A 17,377-nucleotide genomic window follows, 5' to 3' on the forward strand; every position below is an offset into this window, starting at 1 on the left:
ATCTTAGTTACGGCTTTTGTATTTCAGGTGACAATATGTTTATTATTATTATTCTTTTTACGAGGAAGCATCGAAAGCCTGTTGCCCGGCACTGTGGGACTTTAACCGGAAGTAAACCTCCTAGCGTCCAGTACCGATCCCCAGGTACTACCGTTAAGTATTTCGTCGGGAAGTGGGTTGAGCACTAAGCTCTAATTTCGTCCTGTCCTTATGCAGTTCGTTGAAAGTTCTTTAATACGACCCCATGTCGAACCTCTCGCCCCTTCCCCTCTCATTTGTAAATGTTACCTCGACCATAAGTTCCTAGGTACAGCGTCGTTCGTTTCGCCTTAGCTCTGCTTACCTTACTGCTTGGCTTCTACGCACCTTTTCTGCACGCCTTAGCTCCCGTTTAATCTAGACCAGCTTCACCCATTTTTCAATACTAGGGATGAGGATATATGTCCATTTTCCATTTGTTGAGTTTTCCCAACGCTTTTGCTATTCTCTCATCGATGCACCCTTCACCTGTGCAGTAATTGCCAGAGTATCAGAATTGTCTTGCTTTCTTCTGTGGTAAACGCTCGCTCTTTCATACATACCTGCAATGGCCATTGCTGCATCGTCTGACGTCGCCTTATACGCACATATTACTCTAATACCGAGATACGACAATATGTAGATTGCACATACATACATGTGTCAGGATTGTTGTACCCCGATCCCAAGGCCTGAGGAGCCTTTGCACATAAGTATGTATTTTGGAGTCTAGCGAGTCCATGGGCGTATACACAATCGACTGAAGAATTTGGCTCTTTCAACACATATGTATAGCGTATAGTCCGGGAACGAGCTGGCAATTTAGAGTCATCATATAAAGAAAGCTGAAATTTTTTCTGGTGGTTCATTTCAATCCACTATCAAACAGAGTGCTGTAGTTTTGTGAGATGATAGACGGATTTACCAGCTGATGTTAGAAATATACAATGCTTCTGCGCGCATAACATTGTGTCCGTAGGTTTTATTCTTCCTTTTAAAACGCGTAACTGTGTTTTTAGATGAGACCTAGTTTTTGAGATAGTAACCTTCTACACAATATATAGTTTCTTACTATTAATTGATTTTAAGTACACAAACTTTTTCGTTCTACTTTGAGCATTTCTTTATTTCCTTACAATAAGGTTCAATACAATGAATTAGTCTTTGCAATAATTAATTTTGTAAACAAAAATTTAACTTTCTTGCATGTTAGTCTTCATATAATTCAAATTTTCAAACATACATCAAACCAATTTTTCGCGTGTTTTGTGACCTGTTTTATAATGCTGGAGCATACCTTCCTTAAGACCAATTCTCTGTAAAAACACACAAATAGTTGTTATAAACTAAGTTGAGCGAATAAACATTAGCTCCAACTTTAGAGCACATGCAAAATTAAACGTTTTAGAGGATGTCGTGTCTCAGATTCTGGACGGAGCCGATAATAACGGTGATAGGTGATAAGATCAACGGAAATAAGGTCAATTGACTTTATTTCCCACCCTGGTGCGAAATAAAGTCAATTGACATTAATACCTTTTCAAAAGCGAAATAAAATCCATTGCTCTTAATTTGTGTTTCAAAAGTGTGTAAAAACTAATCAATTAACTTACATGATCTCGGTTCCGATATTAAATAATCAATAATTGTTTAGACCCGCATTTTGGCACAATGGCTCGTTGAAAGGGCCATCTAATAAATAATGTCGTCATTCTGCTTAGAAGCTTTTAAATGGCGGTTTCACAAATTGCTGGCGGAGACATGAATACAGTGTAAGAAAATTCCTCTTCTATAATTGTTTCCTTATAGAAAGATTGCGTTGACCGTAGACATTCCGGATTCGTTGAAAGTATGCTAATTTAAAACACATAATTTTTTCAGTGTTCCTCTGGGGTTTTTGGACATGAACTGTTTCTTCAATTTAATAGCGTTCGCTTTTTTTTGTGGAAACGAAACATGTTTTGCAAGTTCTGGATCATTTCTACACTCTTTCTTCAAATATTTATCGTATTCCAGCTGCGTTTTGCGTTTAGTTTTTCGCATCGTGTCTTTACTATATTCGTAATTTTATTTTATTTTAATGAAATCAATTGGTCGTAGTTCGTGATTGTATGTGGATTAATAGCACACTGTGGATTTGGCAATAACCTTTTTCATCTATTAAAAAACAACATTTACGGGGTAATGTTTATTGTAAATAAACAACATTTTTTTCTATGAATCGACGTACTTTAAGCATTGTTGACGCTATTTCTATTTGAATGAGGAAATAGCGTCAATGACTTTATTTCCAAATTTTTGTTGACTTTATTTCGCTTTTGAAAAGGTAATAATGTTAATTGACTTTATTTCCCACCAGGAGTAATGCTAAATATTATGCAATAGCGGTATAAATATAACCTCTCGATAATAATCTTCGGCGCTAGATGCACGATAATTAGCCCAAAAATTTCATCTATCCGCTCTCCGAGGAAGGACAATGTCCAAATAGTATATGTAATTCCTTAGCTATATCGGTAACTAACGCTGCAAGCGTTCTTTCTACGCATTTTGCTGTTATCACCCTACGAATGTCTGGTTACACAGTTGAATGTGAAATTTTCTAAATTCACCGCGGAAATAGATGAAAAGTAGTATCAAAAAGTTTGATTCGACATGCATACATATAGTTCTTATCATAACTTTACAACACTCACATATTGACAAAATTTTACCACTTATTTTAAAATTTTTTAATTTAAATTATTGTTTTTTAAAGGTGAAGCATATTTTTAATAAAAACCAAATAAATCCAAGTCTCAATCTTTGTGCAAAATTAAAAAAGAAAGCAACAACCTTGCAAAAATTTCGAGCTTTTTAATTAGATTTTTTAGAAACATTTTGAGTATGCAGTTTTGTAGCCCAGTTTCAAGTACTCTTGATTTTTGGGAATTTTTTTCGTCGAGGGTGTTGCTCATTTTCTCCATATAACAAAAAAATCGTCGAAAATGTTTTGTATGAAATAAAATGGCTAACATAGTAAAAAAAAATGCCAAAAATCAGTTTCTTTAAACTTACAGCAAAATTGAATGGGCCAAAAAACTGCTTACTCAAAATATTTTTTAAAAATCGAATGAAAAAGTTCGAAATTTTTACGAAAGTTTGTTGATTTTTTAAAACGTTGCACAGAGATTCAAGCTTGGATTTATCTGATTTTTTGTTAAAGATTATACTATATTTTTATAAACAAATAATGAAAATTAAAATATATTAAGACAAATGCCCAAATCTTGTCAAAATGTAAATGCCGTAAAGTTATGACAACAACAATTTTAAATGTTATGACTTCTTGTTTTGCCGTGATGCAATATTGCTTGTAAATGTTTACAAAGTTTCCTAACGAAAACCAAGAATAATTTTCAAGGTTTGATATTTTCATTTCATTTTCTGTAATAAATTTTATAACCTTTCCTTTTGTCCTAATCCTAACCTAAACTAATCCTTTTGTATAAAAAAGTAATACTTTATTATGGATGTTATTATGGCGGCCGCTGTAGTGTAGTGGTTCGCATTCTGCAAGCCCGGTTCAACCCAACATAAAAAAAGAAATAAAAAAGTAGGTCCTTCGCCTTTGTGTGACAACATAAAGGCGCACGCCATAAATCGGAGGAGATAATGATAATCGTACTATTAAGTTAGTGTTTTTTTTTTGCATTTGAAGAACCCTATTATTAATTGCCCAAAGCGTTTCCAAAAATTGCCCGATTTCATCAATTTTCACCTTGAAATATTTTTAATAATTTTAACTAGCTATGTACTATATTCATAAGGAATTGAATTACACCAGAAACAAAGGGCTCAAGTTTTGTTTGAAATTAAATATTTCGGAAAGTGTATTTTTTCTTTAATCTTCTTTTACGGCCTAAGTAGATGCTCCACTTTTATATCAAATTTGCCGATGCTTATACATATATCTACATACATATGTATGTAAGTATGTATATATCTAAAGTGCCGTGAAATTGATGAGAGTAACGGTGGCGTTTAAATCGAGAAAGAAATCCCCTTTCTTTTGATTTGCTTTTCCAATTAAAGGAACAGCACACCGAAATTACTTATATACCAATTGGTTTTGCGATTTTACTGTCGGCAACAAAAATTAAAGCAGCGAGAGGAGAAGTTCAAGTTCAACTCCATTAGATAATTCCATGTGTTATCTATGTACATACATACATACATATGTATAATGCGAGCGCATATGGTAATGTTGATCGTTTTCTTGTAAACACATTAGAGAAAAACCAAAGTTCCCAAAATGTATACCTACCTACACATAAATATAAAAAGTTGTTACCCATCTTAAAAAAAGTCAAACCCTCCACATAAATTCTGTGATAGGCAACTCAAACTTCTTCCCGCTGTAATATCTTGTAAGTTGCATCCAAAATTCATATTTTAAGGCTTCTTCAGCAACATCTTTTGGATCTTCGGCAGAATTTACATATTTACATATTCATACATACATACGACCGTGCCATGGATAACCGTGCCAAGAATGCGACTAGTCCGGGCTGACTCCGGGCGCAGTCGCAAAGGAGCATGAACGGGTACAAAAAGTGACTAGGCGCTTCTAAGAAATCAAAACAAAAACTTGCACCAGCTGCGATTTGAACCGGGGTACTCAAGTTTGCTAAGCGAATACTATCGCTACATACCAACACTTAATCCTTAATTGTACCCGTTAGTGATGAGTTAGTCTCCGACCGATTGATCCATAATAATCGCCGAACTAATTGATCTCCAATAATGCCCGTATGAGCCTAGCTGCGGCTAATCAATGCCCAATTGTACTTGATTGAAACTAATCTCGGAATACCATCTTTACAGATTCGTCGCAAAATTTTTTACAGGGAATACAGATGCATAATGCAACCCATACGTACTTACATATGTATGCATACGGTGACCATTCGCGCCGATTTTGGCAGGACAGTACCACTTTTGAGAAAATTGACCACTGAATATTTTTTACAAGTCGGCACGTATAAGTGTCGATTTTCATGGTTCTCTTTATTAATTTAATAAGAGCCTCCCTGTACTCTGGCCCAAAAACTATTTCTCGCAAAAAAACGTGGCAGCAATTTCGCTATCACAAAGGACATATAATATAAGGTAGCCATAAACATAGCCAGCATCGTTATTTTCTATGATCTTCGGTTATGTTTCACTCTATCAAACTGGTAGTCTCGCTATATTGCAGGCTATTCCTCTTGTCTAAATTTTTTTAAGGTTTTTATAATCATTTGTTAAGTTTTTTTTAATGAAACGATTCCAACTTGAATTTAGTGAAGCTATAAAAAATAATACTAATTCCATAAAAAACATCAGGTATATGAAAAATATAAGCTGTAGATACAGTGGCGAAATATAAATAGCGAAGAGATGCTATCTTTGGCTTGACTTTCGATTATTTATTGTTTAATATTTTTTATGAAAGTGTAGTCCTTTATCTAACTAAGACCACGTGAGTCAAAATTTCAAACTTTGTACAAAAATTAGCAAAATTCGACAAAGGTTCATTAAAATTTTGAGCTTTTTAATTAGATTTCTTAGCAACATTCTGAGTATGCAGTTTTGCAGCCTATTAAAAGTTAGGTAGCTAGAACATACTGTTGATTTTTGATAAATTTTTTTGTGGAAGGTGTTGCCCATTTTCTCCATACAAAAAATTTTTGGAATCAATTTGGATGCAAGAAAATGTGCAAACAAAAAATTGCCAAAATCCAAGGTACTTCAAACTTACACTTTATTATACTAAAATTTAATGGGCTTTTGTATCCAAAAAGCTACAAAAGTGCAAATGCATTGTTTTGAACAGTTCTAGAAAATATGATTAAAATTTTGATGAATATTTTTAAAAATTCGTCGAATTTTTACACATATTATACAAAGCTTGATGTTTTTTTTCATGTTTTTTTACTAGTAAGTTATATTTTCATAAAAAAATAATGAACATTTTTTAAACAAACGAAAGTAACCTAAACTTGGTAAAATATATTTTCCATATTTACATTCTCGCCGCAATATGTATGTATGTATATATTGTGGGTATATATTTTTCCGACCATTTTTCAAGTTTTTTTTGTTTTGTTTTAATAAAACTGTATTAAAATGTTATGTCATTTTTTTTTCTAAAAACAAAATTGTATGTTCGGATTCGATGCTTTAGAAATGTCGCGCTTTTAGGCCACAGAAATCTGGGCACCGTATGTATGCATGCATGCAAGTATGTACTTACCTAATAATACTCGCTTCGCCACAATTTGTCGCTCACGTAAATGACTAAGTATACTTTCAATGTTAAAACTTTACATTATCCAATAAGAGTGCCGTCGCAACAATTCACTACAGGCAACTCCATTTTGTTGGCAACTATTTTTAGTAACAACTGTGGCGTGAATACACCTACATTCATACTAAATACAGATATGAATATGTACGCACCGATACTTGCGATCGCATTGGGGCTGATGGGCAAATAGAAAACAATGTTGTACAGAAACATCAGACGCATGCATTTTCAAGATGAGCATATGCACATACATATACACACACGCGCATTGCATTGTACATATGTTAGCAATGGCTATGTTGCACCATGCAATCGAGTGTATGCACAAATATTTTCGTACGCAACCAATGCACCCTACTTTTCTTGGCCATCCCCAATGGAATTTATGCTTTTGGTACGTGCGCCATATTACAGCATGCAGTAACGGTACATAACTCTAAAAATAAACACCTCTCCAACTCCATAAAATTTTCGAATGCAAATGTCTACCTCTCACACTCTGGCATCCAGCGGAGTGGGATTGAATGGAGTGGGAGTGCGAGTGAGAAAGGGAAAGGGAATGCTATTCCTGAAATGGCAAAGCACTTCTGCAGTATCGCTTTTTATGAAAGTGTGTACTTACGCACTTAATTCCCTAGCTGTCAATTCGATGCGACACCAAAGTTGGAGAAAAATTTCACTTTAAAAGAGGACTTCAAATAAGAAGTACAGTCGAGTTCGTACGTTTTCCTCAAGCGGAAAGTAAAGGCGAAAGAATCGGTCTAAACAAATTCAAGTATCTGTGCATTAAATACATTTTTACATGTTTAAATTTACTTAGTAAATAAGTAAAATCTATCGTTCAAATACACTTTGGTCGTGAAAACCCTGAAAATTTATAATTAGGACGATCTAGGTAATCCTCAGGATTCTGTAATATTCTTTTCCATTTAACTACATATACATATATTCTAAATTCCTAACCGTTCAAGGCTAAATTCCCCCCATTCGAGCCTAACGACGCCAATTAGAAATGCTAACGGAAGCCAAATCCTTCTCCATCGGATCCTTTCATAGCAAAGAACCCGTTCCTCTGTTACCCATAGTGACCGACGTTATATACTTTCTGAACTGAAGCGTTTATGTCCATTGGTACGACAACAAGGCCCGCGGAGCCGTTGTATTTTAATCCACCGCATTATGAATACATCCTTGTACCGTGTGGCAGCTTTTGAAGCACATATGTACATAGTATGAATCTGTGTTCGTATTGAAAAGTAGCTTATGTCGAAAGGCTGGCTTTAGTATAATGCGGCATTACCTTCTTCTTCTTTAAACGACAAGCAATTTTTTGATGAGACTTAATAAGAATATTTTCTTGCTTGTATCCGAACTAGTTCTTGTACATTTTTTTGCCAAAAGTTCTTCAACGGCTCGGCGGCAGTGAGTCATTCGCAATAGTATACATACTGTGAATGCAGCATTATACTAAAGCTAGCCTTTCGACATAAGCTACTATTCTATACGAACACAGGTATGTACATATACAAGTACACAGGGAAAATTTCCGTTTTCAAATTTGTATGGAACGTTTTATTTTTAAAAACGTTTTGACCCAGGTTTTGCACCTACAATATTTATTTAAGTTTAGAAAACAAAAATTTTCTATTAAATTTCTAAAATCTATGAGGCGTATTCTGGTTTTCGTACGAATGGAAAATTTGGAATTTTTGTATAGAGAAGATAAGAGAATTTCATGACTTTTTTTTGATATGTACGTTTTCAAATCGTTTTTAAAAACGATCGTTTCTTCTTCGTTTTAGAAATACAATGCGTTTTCAAATATGATATTAAAATTTTATTTTTATTAAATCGCTTCAAATCATTTACCTGTATGTACATTTTTAAAAATTGATATATATGTACTTATAAATAAGTTAAACAATTTAATAAATAAAATATGGATATTTAACATATATACATTAGGGTGGCTCTTAAAAATATCAAATGAAAGATTTCTTGCAGTATCATCCCTTCAATCGGCAATACCACACCACAGAGATCACATACAAATTTTGGTCCCGATTGGAGACTTTTAAGGCGTGTCGCACAGGGGGCAATGTACAGATTCCTCTATAGAGACTAAAAAAATTAAAATTAGTATTTTTTTTAACTGGTACCTAAAGTCGATACTACTATAGTCAAAGATAGCACACATAAATTTTGGTCCCGATTGGAGTCGGTTAAGGCGTGTCGCACAGGGGGCAAAGTACAGATTCCTCTATAGAGACTAAAAAAATTAAAATAAATTTTTTTTTTTTAAACAAATACCTAAAATCGATACTACCGATTGGAGTTGGTTAAGGCGTGTCAAGAAGGGGGTCAAAGACAAGATGCCCGTGGACTCAAACAATACAAAATTTGTTTGTCTTGTTAACAATTTATTTTATTTTTTATACCCGAGCACACTTGTGCACAAGGGTATATTAACTTTGTTCACATAACGGTTGTTCGTAACAGCCAAAACGAATCGATATAGATATAGACAAATGTATACATAAGTAAATGCTCAGAATGAATAGAGAAGTCGATTTCTCAACGAAATTTGGTATGCAGGCTTTTCTTCCCATATAACGGTATTTTCGACAAATGCAAAAACTACCATATTTCAGAAAATATTGGATTCAAATTGTTGAAAATTGGTATATGAAACAGAATTTTGGTAAAAAATAGTTTTATTAGGAAATTTTTGGAAAACGGGCATGACCCCGCCAACTTATGATAAAAAGCTGTATCTCGGTAGCGGTTTTACCAATCCTTACCAAACTCGGTAGAGTCTTGCCTAGGGCCTAGCTAAGAAATCTGTTGAAAATCTTTGAAATTGGACAATAACCACGCCCACCTGCCATATAACGGTAATTTACAGAAACACGAAAACTCCGATAAATCAGTAACTAGGTACTGAAGCTAATTGACTCAAAATCGATAATTACAATAACCACTTAGCAGAAAATTAGATTATTATACATTTTTGGATAATGGGCGTGGCGCCGCCCCCCTTATGACCACAAATGTGTGTCACGTTAACCGATTCATCAATTTCTATCAAACTCGGTGCACACAATAACCTTACCACTAGAAAATTCGTTGAAAGTTATTCAAATCTGACTAGAATTACACCCACTTCCCGTATAACAGTAAATTTCAGACATCCGAACACTCCGATATTTCAATAACTCAAAACGCTAATTTAAGTACTCCAAGTGAATAGTTACAACAATCTTTTAGCAATAAATAAGACTGCTATTGACATTTACGAACTGGGCATGGCACCGCCCACTTTATGACTACAAGGCGTATCTCGGCAACCACTTTATAGATTTCTTTCAAACTTAGTTCAATTATTTCATTACATCTAAGTCAGCATATTATCGAAAAAGTATAAGGAAATTTAAAGGTTTTATTTAATAACCCAGAGGAATTTATTTTTAAATTTAGTCTTACCAAAGCTTTTTTTTCGAGGAAAGAAGTCCACAGTATCACCAATGTCCCTTTTATTTGGTGGTTAGCACGCTAACCCTTCTAAAAAAAAAATACTTCCGCACATGTTTTCCGGCAACACAGAAAGGAGAATTATACTTTGTAAGGGTTATTATACTGCCCAAAGATCTCAAAATGCTTACATACACACATAAAAATTCGTGGCCGTTTTTTAAACAAAAAATATTTTATGTATTTAACATTTTCAACGATTTGGCTTAAAGTGAACCTGTTATGTTTAAGTCTGTCAGCGTGCCACCAAAAAAGGCGAAATCTTGAAGCCATTCGCGCAAAGAGTTATTCAGACAATATTTGTTATATTTTCAATATGATCAAAGGCACGCAGCTGTAAAGGAACTTATTTTTATCTTTTATGTATAATTAATATGTATATAAACAAGTAAGAACAATTTAATAGTTGCTGAAAGTTCAAAATGGAGAAGAACTCGAAATATTACATTTTTGATAATTAGGAGTGACAGATTTCAAATTGTTACAGTTTATTTCCAATGAGGAGCACATATTTTTCTCAACGCCTAATGCATTTTGAAATACAACATTAACTATTTGCCATGATTTTTGAAAGTCTCCGTTTTTCGCTGAAAAAGTTATGCTCAGAAAAAAAGTATCGTAAAAAAGGTACCCAAAGTGACACGTCAAAATAGGTATTTTAATTACTTTGATTGCTTATAAAAATTAAAATGACATTATTACAATAAAAAAATTAAATAAGTTATAAGAACTCGTCACATCTGTTATCAAGATGACCCAAGTTTTTTATAAAAAGTAAAATTATAAATTCCGGAGATTTGACAATATACATATGTGTCACCATTTACATTTGTGCCACCCATTACATGCCTGATGCCTTAATGCCCTCAATTCGAGTTGAAGCCAATCAACAACAAAAGCATACAACGAACTTGCATGGAAAACTTACAAGACCACAAATGCGTATGTAGTTTCAAAATGCTATATCGTAGGTACATAATTTAGCTTCATAAGAACTTAGGGTTAAAGCACGCACAAGTGCCAATGCAGAGTCCTTTGTGTGCAAACGTGCATCAGCCCTTGGTGCTCTTTCGAATTGAACATTTGTATGTATTTACTACCAGTGTGTCAATGAGGCAGGATAAGTGTTCGTGTTGTTGAATCGTCCACCTTGTTTGCTTTTGCATTCTTATAGGAGTTTGTAGCATCCAAACGCACATTTCATACGTAAAGCTGGTGTGGCAAGTATGACAATGTGCAATACCTGCATTAGGTCGCGAGCGCTTACACAAATTGAGCTGGTGGCTAGCTGCTACGAAGCAAATTCGCACTTGAAGTGTTCAATTAAAATGCCTTAATTATGATATGAAGATTTTTTGGGCTGTTTTTTATTAAAAATCTTCAAAAAAAGATTTTTTTTAAAAGCAAATATTTACACTGAAAATATGTTCAAAGTGAATATTTTTGTGCATGATGTAAGATTTTTAAAGTTTAAGTTAAAATTGTTAACTTTTTTATGTTATCCTTGTTACATCATGGTAACCAGCAAATGAAGGAAGAAGGAAAATGTTGTTTCTGATGAATGCATTAAGCGTATGAAATACCCTCCACTATCTTATCTGCCTTCTTCTCTCGCACAGTAAACCTAGTCGTCTGGAACTATCAGTAGTCGACACTATCGATATGTATGCGATAGTTCTTTAGAAACCATCGATAATTGTCGATAGTTTTCGATAGTCTTTTAAATTTACAATTTGGCTTTATATTGCGCTTGGCATATTTGTAAAAAATATTTAATACAAAATCGGTAAATCGCAAGCTTAGTGTGAAAGTTTGCTGAGTCCATTTTTAGAAATTTTACAGTATGAAAAAACTTCTTATAGCCATTTTCTTCAAGATTTTCCCAAAACTTTAATTAAAATATTTGCGTGATTAAAGCAAAGCAAAACTTCATATGAATCAGAAGGAGTTGTTGCTTATTAAAATAGTCCGATTTTATTTTAAGCTATTTACTTCATTTAATATCAGATATTTACCTTTTTCAGTTCTATTCACAAAACTATCCATATTTTTAACGTATCCAAACACCCGATGAAACTGGAAAGTGCTGGTAAATATACGCAGCCGAAATATCTTTTATTTAAAGGTGCTTTAATAATGTAAGAAAATCCAGAACTACCAAAAACTATCGATAGTGTTGAAAACTATCGATGGTGGTACGATAGTCGAAAACCATCGATAGTTTCGATAGTGCCATCGATAGTTTCAGACCACTAAGTAACACATATGCATACTCTAGTCAAGACTTCGAAAGTGGAGAGGGGTTCTGACAAAATATTTTTTTATTTTCACTTTTATTTCAACATAAATTGATTAAAAGAAAAATCCTGATAAAAATAAAATATTTAACACTAACAGGGTTGAAATTTTGAAATTCCTGCCCGTATTTTGTTTGTAAGTCAAATATTAGTGGCATTGTGCTGCTATGATAGCACAGCCGAATAATCATAGTCAACTTATGTACAGTAGTCGAAAAAATTATAGCCTCTCCCAACTTTGACAAGTTTTAAAATGTTATTACGGCCTAATTACGGCCTTGCTTTCGTTTATATCCACGACTTCCGGAACGAAAAAAAAACAGAATAACTAGAAGATACAGATCTTTCACAGGACGTAGAATTTTCGGGAGACGGATATAGAGTGAACGTCAAAAAAGTCGGAACATCCTGACGATTTTGGCAAATTTATTTATTTATATTTTATTTACTTATTTATTTATGACAATTTCTTGCAATTCCCTAGTTCTGTGTGCAATAACATAAACCAATATAATAAACGCTATTTACAGCCGTAAGGCGTGTTTCCTTGGAGGTATTTTTAAATGAAGATTTCTTGAGATCGAGCAGATCTTTTTAGCTTTAAAATCTTATTTTGAAGATTTTTTTTGGAAAAAATTAATATTTTTAGGGGACTTTCTCTGGCAACACTGGTTATGATGAAGTGTGTGCTTCGCAAAGACAGGCTTCTGTACACATACAAACATACATATGTATGAACTTGCGTACATTATTTGTAAAAGCTTTATTATTTGTGTCCTGTATACGCATGTGTGTAAACCAGTACCTACCCGCAATATGAAAATGCATAAATATATACATACGCGGGATTACTGTTGTCTTTATAAAATGAATGAATCACATAACGGTTGACAGCAACAGCATGTGGTATTGAAAATATGGCACGTACGAGAAAAAACGCCTCAAACAATACTTATTTAATATAAACAGACCAGTGTTCAGACCACTGTAACTCAATTAAGGCGTAAATCACTCCAATATGGTCATTAAAAGTTTTGCCATTTAATGCCTAGTGAAATTCTGCATAAGAATAATATGTTACATACATAGGTACATATATATGTTGTTATAAGTATTTGAGCATAAATATTAGACCTTATCTGTTAAGAATACCGTTTCTACTTCATATAAATCTCTTTCTACATTTATTTTTTTAACAACTCTATATATAAGAGTGAAGCCCGAACGCTGATGTACACCATATAAAGCGTGGAGTGCGGGAATGAGTAGGAGGCCCAAACACATGACGAACTAATTACCCAAAATGCGAGACACACAACACGTACATGTGTACCTACGTACACACGAATTTTTGTGTACATATGTACATTTGTTTGTGCTAGGAATGTTAATGCCGGGCTTTTTTAAGTCCCAAAAATCCCGGGGATATTTGTCTAGAATCCCTGGATTTTCGGGATTCGTTATTTATTTTGGCAATAATAAAAACGCCTTATGTTGACCAGTTTTGGCTATATTTCTTTTGTTTATTTAATAGTTAATATTTTTTTTATAAACGTGTAGCTCAATACATATACATATAATACCGACAGGCAATTTCGCACACAAAAAAATCAATATATTCGCGAAAACAAGGGCCAAATATAGTAAAATTGCGTTCTTAACTTTTCCCCTCTGACGTCAGGATTTTTTAAAAGAACTTTGGTATTTGAATGATATGAACCCAGTATGGGTATCAAATGAAAGAGAAGATTCTGTAGAGTTAAAACAGATCACATTCTTTGGCGCGTAAGGGACGGGTAGGTATTGAAAATACCCTTTTATAATTTTATTCTTGAGTATCCTTGAAATTTTGCAATTCTTATTTTTGAAAAAATTATATGTTTAGGACTAACTTTGTTAGCTTAAAAAAAATAAGATAGATTAAAGGGGCATTTTCGATTCCCAAAAAATTCTTTTATATGGTATTCATATTTTAGTTTTACATTGCACTGAATTTTTTAAATGAGTTTGGTATTAATAATATTTTTGGAATTAAAAAGCCTTTTTTAAAAAAATCATGACGTAAGAGAAACAATTATTTATATGCAGGTATTTATATGTAACATAAGGTAGTCTTTTATAAAAAAAATTTAAATTTTGAATAAACAAAATGAATATAGACAAAACTGGCCGTAGTAAGGCGCTTTTTTATTTTTGCTACTAGTATTATGCTTTCAATCAGAAAATACATTTTTTGACTTAATTTTTTTTTTTGCATCGGGCTTTTTTCGACATACCTTAAATTACTTTATCACATACATATGTACACGCTAAAGTATTATTAAATGCATATAAATTTAATCACTGTCTTTCGTTTTGTTACTTATGAAATAATTTTCACTTTAAATAAAAAAGTACGTTCCAAACACATTTACTTATTATTTATTTCATGGTAGCAGAGCTTCTCAAACCATATTGATGCAATTTTTTCATGTTAAGCGTTGAAAAATAATAAATATCTATATCCCGGAATGGATCCTGGGATTGAACCAACGGCATCCCGAAAACCCCGGGATCGTAAAAATCGCAAAAATTAACATTCCTAGTATGTAGTTAAATTACATACAATTTATTTGTATCTATACAAACAGGCATGTTTGCTACTCACAAAATTTGTATACATTATCGCCATACAAACTCCCACTTATTCACATGTGTGGATAGGTATGTCCTCCTACTTTGCTGGCGCGCGACACTCAACGAAATTCAGCTTATACTAGGTCAAAGCTTAATGCACCCATTCATTTTATTTCTTAGTTTCATTACAATTACTTACTGGCCCTTATTTGTGTATAGCTTGTTGCTTTTGTGCCGGCTGTTGTTGTTGCCATGTATTGGCGCTTTCATTTTATGATCCCCAACTAAGCCCACACCAATAGCCGCAACGAAAGCGAATTTATGAATGAACAAAAAAGTAAACAAATCTTCCACCATATATATTATATGCAGTGTGACCAGATGATCGAAAAGGGAAGCTATATTTAATTAATTAATAAGAATTTCATATTAAGTAAAAGCATAAACCGACGGCAGCGTTTATCCGGATCAACTGGGGAATTAACTGCAGTTGATCGGGATTAAGTCCGAGGATCAACGCTTCGGTCTGTTTAAGCTTTAAGATGGCGTCAAAATAAAGTCAGCACCTTTATGCACTGAAGCAATCGAGATAGATATAGTCATATATCGCTAGCTTAGAAAGTTCCAATTTAAACATTTTACAGGAGAGGAAAAAACTTTCGCAAAACTTTGAATCAGCGTTGCTTTTTTGTGGGTAATTCCCCACATCCGGGGAAATTTTAATTTTTGTGGGTAGTTTTTGGGAAACGATATGTTGTGGGAAAATTTGGGGAATTAATTTTCTACGAAAAATTCAAAAGTTTTTATATATAATTCAAGCCGGCAACAGTACAGTGTAGTATTATTAGAAGCACTGTGTTTTTATTTTGCAGTTGTAAGTTGTTATTGTAATTTTTGTTTTAGCACTACCGATGCCACCATGTAGGAATTCACCGTAGTTTGCAGAAATTAATTTACTTTGAGTTACCGATGGCCTAGCAAACCTTTACAGTCAGAAGTGAACTAGAGAATGAAATAATCACGTCGCATAGAAACAAACCAACAATGGAGAAGGGGTTTAAAAATAAAAAATCTCAGGTAAAAAATGGCATTTGTTAGTTTGCGCAATGGTATAAAGTGAGGCTTTGCAGGAAGAAACAGAAAGCTTCCAAGTAGCATCCAGGTAGTGACGGAAGGCTAGTTATATATTTTTTATCAGCGTCGGTATAGTTAAAAATCCTCTACAACCCATTTAATTATTATTTTACATAAAAAACTGTTAAGCTTAAGATTTTACGACGGTTAACACGTCTTGTGAATCCCCTAATTATATATTTTAAAATATAATACATAATAATATAACTCAACTTAAAAATATTTATTTTGCTTGTGGGTAATTTGCGTAGAATTTGAAAATTTTCGTGGGGATTTGTGGGTAAGTTTATATCTGGTTAATTAAACGAACTGAAAACGGCAACGCTGCTTTGAGTACACCATTTTGCCTATTTAAATCACAGCAAAACTCCATACGAATCCGAGGGATTCGAACTTTATTAAAAGATTTCGCACTATTTTGGCCTTATCAAATTTTCTGAGCTTCTTTTGGACTTAGAAAATTTTCTTTCATTGAATATAAACGAGAAAACATAAAACAAGGATTTGTATTTGTCAATGTTATTGTGGCTTATTAAAATTTTATTTTTAATATTTTTATTGACCTTTGTACCACGATTGTTTATTAGGAAAAATTGAAAAGCAACAAAGTAGTAAGTGGTAGAAGTTATAGCAGCTATTTTGGAGATCACCACATCTCCTCATCAGACTTCTTTTTTTCCAGACATCAGCAGGGATCGAACCTGCGTAATCGATGTGCAAAGTCAGAAGCGTTAACCACTGAGCTATGTACACCCCGTAAACTCTTGTTGCTAATTCATTTTTCCTTATTCAACAAACTGCTTTCAAGTGCAGCTGATTTGCCGCTATTTAAACTCGACAGCGTGGTTGTTGTTGTCAATCAGCTTCACAATACTTCTAGAGTTTATGAAACGAAAAACAAGTTATGCAAAATTACGGCAACCAAATATTTATTAAAAAAATTATATTTCAGATTTTATTAGAATACATGTCTTTTTCCTTCTCATGAATTGTAGAACTTTTAAAAAACAACTCAGAACAGTTTTAATTTTTCAAAAATTTAACTTTTTGAAAAAAAATTTTTTTCAGCATTATTTTGCAAAATTTTTTTTCCTTTTCAGAACTCTAGAACTATTGAATAGCTGCTCAGAACAATTTTTATTTGCCTTTTTGCCACATGTCGCATGCTGCAAGGCTTTAAAAATTTTTATTTTAGACGTAGTATATATATTATGATGAGGATTAGTATAAAAATAAAAGACATACAACATTTTAAAAAATTTCCTTTAAAATTTCTCTCTTGCGGTAACTTTAACCAAAATAATTTTCTTCCGTTCTGCTATTATTATTGTAAAGGATTTGATCAAATAGATGTGAATGATCCGTTAAATTTATAAGGAAGATATTGATGGCCACAAATTATTCAAATTACACTGGTCTACAAGGGTTTTGCGAATAAGACGGGACCTGG

At 33.3% G+C, this 17,377-nt stretch overlaps 1 protein-coding gene across 1 annotated transcript in view; it reads left to right on the plus strand.

Moving 5' to 3' along the window:
• The window catches only part of LOC118746103 (DNA N6-methyl adenine demethylase-like), a 165,077-nt gene that overhangs the window by 97,420 nt on the left and 50,280 nt on the right, over positions 1-17,377 (plus strand). The window lies entirely within an intron of this gene.

The sequence above is a fragment of the Rhagoletis pomonella genome, unplaced genomic scaffold, assembly GCF_013731165.1.
Source record: "Rhagoletis pomonella isolate Grant_MI unplaced genomic scaffold, Rhpom_1.0 Rhpom_scaffold_00010, whole genome shotgun sequence".
NCBI lineage: Eukaryota > Metazoa > Arthropoda > Insecta > Diptera > Tephritidae > Rhagoletis > Rhagoletis pomonella.